At 39.0% G+C, this 13838-nt stretch overlaps 1 pseudogene; it reads left to right on the top strand.

Annotated features, from left to right (window-relative positions):
- The window catches only part of LOC102813741, a 14916-nt pseudogene extending 7852 nt beyond the window's left edge, over positions 1-7064 (top strand).
- Positions 7065-13838: the final 6774 nt, after the last annotated feature.

A 13838-nucleotide genomic window follows, 5' to 3' on the forward strand; every position in this document is an offset into this window, starting at 1 on the left:
TCTTCTGGTCTCCGGTCTTTATTGGCTAATGTATCAAATCTGTTCTTCAGATGATCTCTAAATTCAGGTGGGATATACTCAAGGTCGTAGTTTGGCTTTTGTGGACTTGTTTTAAAATTTTCTTCAGCTTCAGCCTGAACTTGCATATTAAAAAACGATGGTCTATTCCACAATCTGCCTCTGTCCCCGGCCCCTGTCTCTTTCCACAGATGTAGTCAATTTGATTTCTTTGTATTTCATCTGGTGAGGGCCATGTGTAGAGTCATCTTATTTTAAAATAGGTATTTGATATGAAGAAGACATTGGTCTTGCAAAATACTCTGTGATCTCCAGCATCATTTCTATCACCAAGGCTATATTTTCCATCTACTGATCCTTCCTCTTTGTTCCCAACCTTTGCATTTCAATCACCAGTAATTATCAATACATCTTGATTTCATGTTTGATCAATTTCAGATTGAAGAAGTTAGGAGAATTCTTCAATTTCATCATCATATAACAACAACATGTCTTCTAGAACTGCCCTGTGATATATCCTATTCAGCACTTTTAGTTCATCTTCACTATTAGGTGTACAGTTAAATAAATAGATCTTATCTTCATACCAATGGATATATGTAACCTATTGTAAGAGTAATATCTATATAGAAATATTACCTTTGAGTAATTGAGTGATGCAAATGCCAGATAAAGTACATATACCATAATTCCATTTTTGTAATGGAAACAATTCAGTCTCTCAAAAAATGTTTATTGAGAACCTATGGTATTTCAATTACTATTTTAGATACTAGGTTCTGTGATAAGTGCTGGATATAATAATACCTTATACAAATGTATGTGTTTGTATTTGTACAATGAAGTAAAGTTACACAAGGACACACATTAAGATTTCAAAATTGACCACCTCAGGGATGAAGATGAATAGAAGAGAAGAAAGTAGGCAACAATACTGTAATAAAAATAGGTGCCCATGATAAAGTAGCATATATGTGTGTGTGCATGCCTAGAGAAATATAGGAAAAGATGGTCATCAAATTGCTCACTATGTTGACTCAGTATGGAGATATTTCATAGATGAAAAAATTAACAAGAACCAGCAATCATAATTTAAATCACTTTTAAATGATGGAAATATGAATACAAGTATGTTCTCAAATCCACAAAGTAATTTCCAGAAAGTGTATAAACATGAAAGAGGGAAAGCAACAAGTCTTACCTAATGGGCTTCTTGCTCTCTGGGTTGTAACAACAGATAGGCCCATATTGATGACATTCGTCTCTTACAGAATCTAGCCCCACATGCAGCTACCACCCTCCTGAAGAAGGTGGCTCTACCAGCTCACCCTGCTGATGTATTTTCCCATGGGAAGCACGTTGGCCTTACAACTCTCCTTGGAACTGAAAATCTTAATTCCCACAGCGATCAGGGAAAGGTGATTGTGATTAAGAAGGGAGTGGGCACAGAGGGAGTCAGAATGTGCTTTATCAATGTCCCTGGGGCATGCATTTAAAAAAAGACAACATGAATAAATAAGTGCAGTGTATTTTTCATTTAACCACATTCTGGTGTGGCACTGTGGGCTAATGCGTCAGATTGCGAAATCGTTTGAACTACAAAGTCAGTGGTTTAAGCTCACAACTGCTCCTTGGAAACCCTATACAGGTTCACAATCGACTCGACAGCACTTAACAACAACAATAACTCATTTACTAGTAATTTTTTTTTGGCTTATTTATTTATTTATTTATTTTGGTAAGCAACCTAGGTTGTTGTTGTTGTGAAGTGCTGTTGAGTCTATTCTGACCCATAGTGTCCCTGTATAGGGTTTCCAAGGAGCAGCTGGTGAGCTTGAACCGCTGACCTTGCAGTTTAAATGGCTTTGCAGTCTGTCGCATTAACCCACAGCACCACATACATTGCTGTTGAGTCAATTCCACCTCATAGCAACCTTATAAGACAGAGTAGAACTGCCCTATGTGGCTTCCCAGGCTGTAAAGCTTTATAAAACAGATGGTCTCACCAGTTTTCTGAGAAGCTGGTCATTTCATATCACTGACCTTTCAGTTAGCAACAAATGTTCCAATCCAATGCTCAACCCACTCTGCCACCAGGGCTCCTTAGAGCGACCAAGATGTTGTTAAGTGTTATTGAGTTTGTTCTGACTAATAGCGACCCTGTGTAGGATTCCCAAGGAGCGACTGGCAGGTTTGAAGTTCTGGTCTTGCAGTTAGCAGTCCAGTACTTATCCTACAGTGCCACACCGGAACCCTATTTACCAAAATGTCATTGTTGTTGTTGTTAGGTGTTGTGGAGTTGGCTTCAATCCACAGCAATTCTCTGCACAACAAAACTGTCCAGTCCTCACAATTGTTGAGATGCTTGAACCCATTGCTGCTGCCACTGTGGCAATCCATCTCACTGGGGTCTTCCTCTCTTTTTCTGACCCTCCAGTTTACCAAGCATGATGTTCTTCTCCATGGACTAGTCTTTCCTGATAACATGTCTAAAGTATGAGAGACAAATCTTACCACCCTGGCTACTAAGGAGCATTCTGGTTGTACTTCTCCCAACACAGATTTGTTTGTTCTTCTGGAAGACCAAGGTACTTTCAGTATTCTTCTCCAGTACCATAACTCAAACTTATCTATTCTTCTACAATCTTCCTTATTTGTTGTCCAACTTTCACATGCATATGAGGCAATTGAAAATACCATGGCTTGGTCACGCGCACCTTAGACCTTAAAGTGATATTTTTGCTTTCAAACACTTTATAAAGGTCTTCTGCATTAGATTTACAACCATGATGTTGTTGTTGTTGTTATGTGCCATAGAGTCGGTTCCGACTCATAGCGACCCTGCACAGGGTTTCCAAGGCTGTAAATCTTTATGGGAGCAGAAAGCCTCATCTTTCTCCTGAGGAACAGCTGGTAGTTTCGAACTGTTGGCTTTGCAGTTTACAGTCTGATTCGTAACCACTCCATCACCAGAGCTGCTTACAACCATGATAATGTTGTCTAAATACATGGAGTTGACTTGTTTTTATTTTCAAACATGTGGAAGCTGCTTCTTACTCTATTAAATATCACAGAAAGGGTTAAAGTCTGAAATCAAAACTCAGTAACATAAACAACAGTGGTGATAACTGTGGCTGTGAAAATAAGATCTCTTCTAATTTCAAGTGATTGTATAATACAAAAGGTATTTAGTGATAACATTCAGAAGGCAAAAACTGAAACAACCTGGCTATAAACTAAGGGGCAGTTCTACTTTGTCACAGCTGGATTGCTATGAGTCAAAATTTGACTCATGGAACCCAAGAAAAAACAACATCTGTATGGGGGTAAGCATCAAGAAACATGAGTTGTTCACATGGATGCCTAGAATACCTGGGAATTGAGGGAAGAAGCCAATTTTGAGAACAATACTGAACAGCCAGTCATGGATAGTTTTCTGCTCTAGAGAAAAATTTTCATGTGCCGTTACCACAGTTGATGCCCTGATAAAAATATTGTTGATTTCCACTCATAGTATCAAAGTAGAACTGTGCTCCATAGGGTTCTCAAGGAGGTGACCTTTGTGAAGCAGATCACTAGGCCTGTCTTCTAACATTAACCGTTAGCTTACTATTTGAGAGTATAACCATCCGCTCCACTGAGGTATCCAAAACCAAAAGCAAACACACTGTCATCAAGTTAAGGTGATTCAGACTGACCCTATGTAAGAACTGTGAAGACTACAAATCTTTACAGGAGCAGACAGTCTCACCTTTCTCCAGTGGAGTGGGTGATGAGTTTGAACTGTAGACCTGATGGTTAGCAACCCAAAGTCTCACCCACATCACCACCAGGACTCCATTTGCCCAATGATAGCCTTGGATGAAGTATTCTTGCAGAATATCCACCTCTCCCTCCAAGGATAGACTTAGTAAACTCTGGATACGGAGAAACTAATATCATCTGCTGCTTTAGCTGCTAAACAAGTGATTGATCTTGGGTAGGCCCTTGACCAACTTGTTTCTTCAACTGTAAAACGAGGGAGTTGACCAAAGTTCTAAAACTTTAGCCAATCTCAGATTCTCCTGGACAGGTGTTTAGAACAGTGTGCAGGGTCTCACTCCCAGGTTCTTGCTCTGTAGGTCTGAAGAACAGTCCAGGGATCAGGGATGACCATAATCAGCTTCCTGGAGATATGAATACTGCTAGTGTGCAGCCCATACTATGTGAATCACTGGATAAGTTATCTCTACACAGTGTTACATAATCTCTAAGGCCTATAGCAGTATTTGTCAACCAAGGACAATTTTGCCTCCAAAGCGGTTATTAGACAGTGTGGCAGCTCAGGTAGTACTTCAGCTGCTAGCCATAAGGTCGGTGATTCAAACCCACCAGCTACACTGCAGTGGAAAGATATGGCAGTCTGCTTCCATAAAAGTTACAGACTCAAAAGGCCTATAGGATAGCTATGAGTTGAAGCAACTCAACCACCATGTGGGGTGTTGTTGTTGTTGTTGTTTTGAGGTATTTTTGATTGTCAAAAGAGGGGCAGAAATGCTACTGGCACCTGGTGGGTAGAGACACTCTGAGACGGTTCTACAGAGCAACCACCCACAACAAAGAATTGTTGCTGTTAATTGCTGTTGAACTGATTCCGACACAAAGCAACCCTATATAGGGTTTCCGTGGAGTGACTGGTGGGTTTGAATTGCCAACGTTTCAGCTCAAGCTGACCTTATGACCAGTGCATTGTCCTGCAGCATGCCAGGCTTGAGAAACTCTGACTATAGGTGTTCTAAATTTTTGTGACTCTACTTCAAAGACCAATAAATGCCTTACTTTTAATCCAAGCATGCCATGAAAACAAAGTTATTTTCTACTGTTTTTACTTTCCTAGGACAGAACTTGGAGTCCTGGTGTGGTGCTTTAGAATAAGTACTGGACTGCTAACCACAAGGTCAGCAGTTCAAAAATCACCAGCCGCTGCTGGGAAACCTTATACAGGGTCACTAAGAGTTAGAACAGACTGAAGGGCACTTAACAACAACAATACTAAGGACAGAACTTATCTGATGTCAAAAGCCCAAGTTTACAGATGACTATTAATTACTAGCCTGGATTCCTTAGTGACTCGGTCCTGCTTCATGTCCCTGCCATTCTGGAAAATTCACAGGAACAATGGGACTTGTACACACAGTAAATTCTTGGGGTCTAAAGATGCTCATTATTTGTCTCTTGAATGGATGAATCTTAGTCTCTTCTAGCTCCAGGCCTACAAAACATTAATATTTGGTTTGGAATTGAATTTACTCTCTCCTACTAAAGGAGCTCTGGTAGCGTAGTGGTTACGAATCGGGCTGTGAACCTTAAGGTCAGTGGTTCGAAACTACCAGCCGCTCCGCGGGAGAAAGATGAGGCTTTCTACTCCCGTAAAGATTTACACCCTCGGAAACCCTGTACAGGGTCGCTATGGGTCGGAACCGACTCGAAGGCACTTAACAACAACAACAACAACTATTCACAGGGCACTCTTCTTTCCTTCTCTTTCTGATTGTTTTCATTGATAAGCAACAGCCTTGATTTAATTTTTAGTTATGATATTCTTCTCCCTAAAGGAAAACTATACAGTATTTCATAATATTAGGTTCTACCATAGCAACAGAAGGCTTTTTAATGCATGCATGAATATTCAAGATTTAATCAGTGAAATGTGAATTGCTTTGATACTGCTGAGAATTATTACTTTATGCTAATGGAACAAGTAAACTATAATCTTTTATTTGTATGCATGACACTGGAGGAATCTTTGAACTTTTCTGGGAAGCAGATCTTTAGTCATTTATTAAGTGTATACATCTCTCCCATTCTTCATATAATGTTAACTACAGATAGTTTGTTATGAAATGAGTGTTATAGGTAAAATGTTTAGTTTGTTTAAACAAGTGATTTTGTGATTCTGAAAAGATAGTGACAAATTAAAAATGATTATTTCAAATTCTCTAATTAATAGAGTTAGCTTATTGACAAACCTGGAGACAAAAAAACTCAAGCATTAAAACTACACTTTTAAATACTACACTTTTGAGACTGTCAGATAAAGCAGTGGGCCCCCAGCGGGGTGGTGAACACAGCCCGAACAGGACACGGCGACGCTCTATGCCTGCACCAAGTGCCACCAGCGCTTCCCCCTTTGAGGCGCTGTCTCAGGGGCAGCAGCTGTGCAAGGAATGTTGGATTGCACTTCCTGTTGTGAAATGCACCTACTGCAGGACTGAGTACCAGCAGGAGAGTAAAACCAACACAGTATGCAAGAAATGTGCTCAGAATGTGCAGTTGTATGGAATGCCTAAACCTTGTCAGTATTGCAACATAATTGCAGCATTTATTGGCAATAAGGGCCAGCGCTGTACAAATTCAGAGAAAAAGGATGGACCATCATATTCTTGTGAACAGTGCAAGCAACAATGTGCATTCGACAGGAAAGACGATAGAAAGAAGGTAGATGGGTAATTGCTGTGTTGGCTGTACACACTTTCTTACAAAAGGGTCCTTCAGAAGACCAAAGAGCAGAGGAAGAACTTGAGCACTTCTTCCTGGGCTGGCCACCAGGAGAAGGAGCAGTACAGTCGACTGAGTGGCAGTGGTCATTACAACAGTCAGAAAACACATTCTACATCTTCAATACAAAATGAAATCCCAAAGAAAAAGTCCAAGTTTGAGTCAATCACAACCATTGGAGACAGCTTTTCCCCAGATCTGGCTCTGGACTCACTGGGCACTGACCACTTTGTCATCATTGCCCAACTAAAGGAAGAAGTGGCCCCTCTGAAGAAGATGCTGCATCAAAAGGATCAAATGATTTTAGAGAAAGAGAGAAGATTACAGAGTTGAAGGCTGATTTTCAGTACAAGGAGTCTCAGATGAGAACCAAAATGAACCAGATGGAGAAAACCCACAAAGAAGTTACAGAACAGTTGTAGGCCAAAAACCGAGAACTTCTGAAGCAAGCAGCTGCCTTGTCCAAGAGTATTAAGTCTGAGAAGTCAGGACCTATAACTTCTCCATGAGAAATCACCAGGAGACTACTCAGCAAAAGCTGATGGAGTGCTGGTTTGGGTTGGAGAGCTAACTGTTCTCTGGGAGTTGCAAGCTTCTTGGGAAATCTCTATTTTATTACAGTCATCTTCGTGCGATTGCAGTGGGCTGACTGAATGGGAACAACTGTTTGTACTGCGCTAGGACCGCATGTTTGAATGTGTGTGGAGTTTTAATCTCTTGTTCTTTCTTTGTCTTTCACTCTCGGTATGACTCGTTAGGTTTGTTGGGTGTTTTTTTTTTTGTGTGTGTGTGTGTGGTTTTTGTGTGTGTGTGTGTGTGTGTGTGTGTGTGTGGTGTTTTATTTGTGGTGTTCACTGCTCATAGTTATATGCAGAATAACTTTTTCCCCTATCATATCCTGCCATACCCATGAGCAAATATTTTGGCATTAATTACATATCACTGCCACCCTCTGAATTTCTAAAGCTGCCACTTTAAGACATGGTAAAATGGAAGAGGCTTTCTCTCTCCAGTAAACCTTTTGCTTCAGGGTACACTCCTGGGTTTTTTTCCCAAGTATATTATGTATGAACTTTGTACTGTGTATAGCCAGAGTTTTATTTATTTTTTAAAAAAGAAACTTTTTCTTGATAAAGGAATAATGGTAGTCTAGCTAGTTCTTCTTGTAAAAGTGATGCCTCTTGAAAAAACAGTCCTACTTTCCAGCTTTTATTCAGAACCAGATCTTTTTTGTTATCTTGGAGTTTTAAAAACTGGTTGCTAAGGTGGAACAATTGAATGCATAGTAAGTATGGAGTTAAGTGCCTTTGGAAGATTTCTTGGAAGGGCATTTAAGGAAATACTTAAGGGAGATAGCAACAATTTGATGAACAGTCTGTCTTTTTAAATAAAGGCAGAAAGAAAGGTTGTCCAGGTTGTACTGGACACCCCACACCCTTTTCCTAATTGTTTTATGTGCTTGATTTTAAATTCTTACACTACCACTTTCTTTTATACATACATATATGTATGCCCTTTACTTGCTCATATAACTTATGTTACTGGACTACTGTCAGCATTTTTTTTATATGAGAAGATTAAAAACAGGACAATATTTGAACTACAGAGCATTTCTGGGGTCCAAACGAACTGCTCAGTATGGCCTATGAGTTCATTTGAGAGAAAGGATATCACTTTACTTCTCCCCAGGCCTCACCCACCCCGGCCTTTATGCTCTGCTTTTCATGGGAAGGCATTGAAGACAGGTAATTCTCAGGAACAGCTTGGCCTTAACCAGAATTGTGTGTGCCCTGTGCTTCCCTTCTTAACCCCTGTCAGTAAGCACATGGATTTATTTTTTCCAGAAGAGGGAATAGATTTGTATTACTAGCCATATTCTTAGGTCCTCTATGTCATGTTTGTGAAAGACTAGTCCAGGCTAGGGATGTGTGGTGTGCCATGAAACGTAGCAAGACCAGCACCCTTGGAATCATTATCCCATTGGGGATACTAGAGTTAGAGGCAGTCATGAGGGCAGATGACGTATGTACCTCAGCCTACCAAGATTATAGCAGTAAGTTGAATTTGCTCAGCATTTCCGAAAAGCAAATTGCTCTATCATTTGTGATAGCATTCTCACAAGTGGAACAATGCACATTAATTGGACAGAGATGTGGAAGCGGATGGCTTCCTTTTGATAAGAGGAACAATGGACCATGTTGCACATATATCACCCTAGTAGGGAATGTGATTTTCCCTTCTAAGCAAGATAAACAGCAATGTTAACTAGTTTTGTAGCTTTTTGAATGAGAAACCTTTAGGTAAGGATCAGCTGTCAGTTAATATTTTTCAGATGCATTGAGTATGGGGCAAAGATTTAAAAAGCAACAGTCATGTGTTTTTGGTTTCCTTTTTTTTTTTTTAATTTTGAAGACTGAGAAATTCTGTTACATGAAGTATGACAATATAAACACATACTTAGTTTTATACTAAATCTTTTTTTAATGTATTGGCATTTACTATATTAAAGCAAATCCACACATTTTCTAACTTTCCATAAGTTCCAAAAAGGGAAGGAGGAGACCTCAATCTAGAAAACTTAGGTTTCTAAAAATCATGGCACTGTTTTACCATGAATCTGGGTAGGTAACTTTTGGTAACAACCTTTTGTTTCTTTGTATGTTTGTAAAATGAATATTTTAAAACACAGGAATGTTTTGGTTTGTACAAATAAATATGTGTTAATAAAAATGCATATTAATTAAAAAAAAAGTACTACACTTTTGCCTTAGAATATTCAATGGTGTTTTTAATTTCTTTTAGTTTTCCAGAGGTTTCCTTTATTAATGTGATGAAATCTATGGGCTCTCTCCTCATAAAAATGTACACACAATTTGATGGGCTCTTCAAACACCACGTGAAGTTCTTCCATAGAACTTATAGAGAAGCAGGCTATCAGGTTAAGGACTCTTGCCTTAAAGCTATAGAGAAGTGGCTTCGAAGCCTGCATTTTATAAGCACCAGAGTACCCTGCTCTGAGAGTCCCCCAGGAGGGCATGGAGGAACCTCTTAACCTGAAGAAGTAGGCATGTGTATTCTACAAGTGGAACTTGTACAATTGAGGTGTATTTCTCCAGACCCTGAATGCAGACTGATTCAACTGAAAACAACTTAAGTGAAAAAGCATCCTTTGTCTTAGACACCTGGGAAATGGATATAGTAGTAGTGGTAGTAGTGGTGGGCTGTGGAGTCGATTCTGACTCATAGTGACCCTGTACAGGGTTTCCAAGGCTGTAAATCTTTATGGGAGCAGAAAGCCTCATCTTTCTCCCGTGGAACAGCTGGTAGTTTCAAACTGCTGACCTTGAGGTTAGCAGCTCAATTCATAACCACTACACTACCAGAGCTCCTTGGGAAATGGATATAGAGGCTCAAAATGTCATCTCTCCCTCCTATGTTTGGCTCTGTTTCTTTCTGGGCTGTCTTTATTCTGAGGCAAAATTATCCACCAGGAGCTCCAGAATTTACATTCTCAACAACAACAAAAAGAGTTTCTTTTTCCTAATTGTTCCATCCAAAGGAAGATTTCTATGAACAAGTCCTAAGTCATACACTGGAGCCAGAAGTGGCTCACACCCAAATAAACCATTTGAACTGGAAGTAGAGAAGGGACAATTCTTATGGGGAAATTGAGAAAGGAGAGAATAGATGCTGGTGAGAAGGCTAAAATACAAAATGTCAGTATAATAATTTGTTCACGTGATTAATCGATTTTGAAGTTTCATCTATTGTCACCCTCACCAACTCCATGCCACCATTTCTTCAAAATAAGTCACTCACTTGAAAGCATTACTTAGAGCTAGTCACCAGCTTTTTTCTAACTTTTGTTTTGGAGGGGATGGTAATAATTTCTATTTGCTGTGAGCTTTCAGACAAGTGTTTGTTCATACTTGGCCAAGCACATGTGACAACATTGAAAAGGTGACCTACTGTAATTGTGATGTTGTTGTTGTTAAGTGCCATCAAGTTGATTCCGACCCATAGTGACCCTGTATAGGGTTTCCAAGGAGCAGCTGGTGAGCTTGAACCACCAACCTTGCAGTTCAAACGACTTTGCAGTCTGATGCAGTAGCCCACAATGCCACACCAGGACTCCTTGGTGTATATTCTCCCAAGCACATGGACCCTAGAGGAAAGAGATTTTTCTTTTAATTTGTAAAATAATAAAAACAGAACAAAAGAAAAAAAACTTAAAGTACAAAGAATGGTGCAACCATCATTCAAGATCACTCAACCTAGAATGAATAAATATTACCATTTTGACAATTTTGCTCCAGAGCTACATAAACATGAGTATATAATAAAATATTACATTCATTAAAGTCCCTCTCCTATTTCTTTTCCAGAGACAATAAAAACTATATGCTTTTATTTTTTAAACTATCTTAGAAAAAGACAGTTAGATATAACAAATACTTTCATAGCCATAATTTAATAGACATACAATACTACCAGTTGAAGCCCTAAATGTATGCATATGCATTGTATATACTTTTCTGCAACAGGATTTGCTTTCAGTATTTTGTTTAGAGATTTATATGTTGAATTCATGTACATCCATGGTGTATCACTTCTGGATTCACTGTGTATCACTTCTGAAGTTAGTTATAAAATTGTTTCTTTCCTCTTCTTCTTTGTCTTCCCCTGTTTTCTTCTCTCTCCCTGAGATCACTCAATCTGGTAACACCAGCTGCAGTGTAAGCAACCCTGTGTTGAAGGTCACTTGGTAAGGGATTGAAGCTTCCTACCAACTGTCAGCGGTTCAAGCTCACCAGCTGCTCCTTGGAAACCCTATACAGGGTCGCTATGGGTCGGAATCAACTCGTCGGCACTTCACAGCAACAACAGTCTGTGAGAGAGCTTGGGAGTTGATTGTCCAGTCTAGCTAACCTTTCAGATAACTGCTGCCCCAGCTACAGTACCCCTTATTATAGACTCCTGAGAGACACTCAGCAAGAATGTTCATAATTTATTTTACCTTCAGGAACTGTATAAATGTTTGTTGCTTTAAGCTGCAGAATTGGGCTGAGGTATAATTTTTTACATTGTTGTTATTGTTAAATGCCATCTAGTTGATTCCAACCCATAGCAATCCTGTATAGGGTTTCCAAGGAGCCGTTGGTGAGTTTGAACCGCTGACCTTGTGGTTCAAACCAACTTTGCAGTCGAGAGCATTAACCTATAGCAGCACATCAGGACTCCAAATTTTTTACATAGAGACAACTAATACAACACTGAACCAAATCTAAGAGTTCGTTAAAACATCAGATTTTTGTCAGGGTGTTAACATGAACCTTTTTCTCAATACAAATATTTTATTTTTATTTGCTGCCACTAGAGGGCAAAATGGTCACAAATGATGGCACAAGAAAAGAATTGAAACCTACGTTAGAGTCCAACTCATTGTAGTCCATTTAATTCTTGTGTATTCCATCTGGTGAGGTCCATGAGTAGGGCTTCAGAGGTTGTAAATCTTTGCAGAAAAAGAAAGGCTTATCTTTTCTTTCAGATCAGCTGGTAGATTTGAGCTTTCGATATATCTTGTGGTTCGCAGTCCAGAGCTTATTTTACATAATTGAAAGGCTTCTATATTTCTATTGAACTTTCACAAAAGATGTGTAAAACACCTTAGCCACCATTTGGTTCAGTTTCATAGAGTTACAGATGAGGAACGTGACATTCAGAGACGTAACTCCTGGTAAAAGGTCACACAAACTGAGCTTAAATGCATAACTTCAGAAGCATTTAATAACATGCAGATCGGGTAACCAAGCATCATCAGTTCTATTATGTTTGAAAAGCACCAGATATTTTTAAAGAGAGAAAGCTTTTTTTTTTTTTTTTTTAAATCCTATTATTTAACACATTAAGATTGTCAAGAGCACAAAACTTATGACGATAACAACCATTCCCATTATTAGGTTATATTATGTTTGTTGTTATTAGTGTCATCGAGTCAATTCCAACTCATATCAACCTTATACACAACAGAACTAAATGCTGCTCGGTTCTGCACCATCCTCACAATCACTGTTACGCTTGAGGCCACTGATGTTGCCACTATGACAGTCCATTTCATTGGAGGTTTTCCTCTTCTTTGATAGCTGATGATGTTGAACTTTTCTACTGACTCTTTCTACACCAGTAGTCTGTTTGATTCTTGTGTATTCCATCTGGTGAGGTCCATGAGTATATTCATCTTTTATGTTGTTTAAAAGATATTTGCAATGAATAAGTCAATGATCTTGCTAAATTCTATCCTGTGGTCTCCACCATCATTTTTTTCCCAACTAATGATCATTCTTCATTGTTTCCAACCTTCACTCACATTCCAAACACTGGTAATTATCAATATATTTTGATTGCATGTTTGGTAAATATCACACTGAAGAAGTTGGTAGAATTCTTCAGTTATATCATCACTCACCTATAGTGCTTTGTGTTTTAAATTTGAATAATAGTGGTGTTAACTGGTCTTCCTTGGAGGCATATGGATATTGTTCTATCACAGGCAGCATTGTACTTCAAGACAGATCTTGAAATGTTTGTTTTGATGATGAATGCAACACCATTCCTCTTCAATTTGTCATTCCCGGCATAACAAACCATATGGTTGTCAGATTCAAAATGGCCAATACCAGTCTATTTCACTAATGTCTAGTATTTCAATCTTTATGCTTTCTATTTCATTTTTGACAACTTTCAATTTTCCTAGATTCATACTTCATACATTCCGTGTTCCTATTAGCAATTGACAGTTGCAGCTGTTTCTTCTCATTATGAGATGTGCCCCATCAGCAAATAAAAATCCTGAAAGTTTACTCCACTCACACCATTAAGGTCAACTCTACTCTGAGGAGGCAGCTCTTCCTCAATCATATTTTGGGTGCATTTCAACCTAAGAGGCTCATTTTCAGGCACTGTATCTGATAATATTCTGGTGCTCTTCATAATGTTCTCCCCTTCTGGTACTATATCTGAAAATGTTCCCCTGCTATTCAAAAGGTTTTCAGTGGCTAAACATTCATTAATAGTTTGCCTCTCCGTCTTCCTAGTCTGTCTCAGTCTGGAAGCTCAACTGAAACCTGTTTACCATGGGTGACCCTGCTGGTATTTAAAATACTGGTGGCATAGCTTCCAGCATCAATGTAACACACAAGCCACCAAAGTAAGAAAAACTGACAGATGAGTGATGGACTCAACAATATATAAAGGTCATAGTCTGTCCAGGAGTCCTGGTATAG

Source organism: Chrysochloris asiatica, unplaced genomic scaffold, assembly GCF_000296735.1.
Source record: "Chrysochloris asiatica unplaced genomic scaffold, ChrAsi1.0 scaffold00170, whole genome shotgun sequence".
Lineage (NCBI taxonomy): Eukaryota > Metazoa > Chordata > Mammalia > Afrosoricida > Chrysochloridae > Chrysochloris > Chrysochloris asiatica.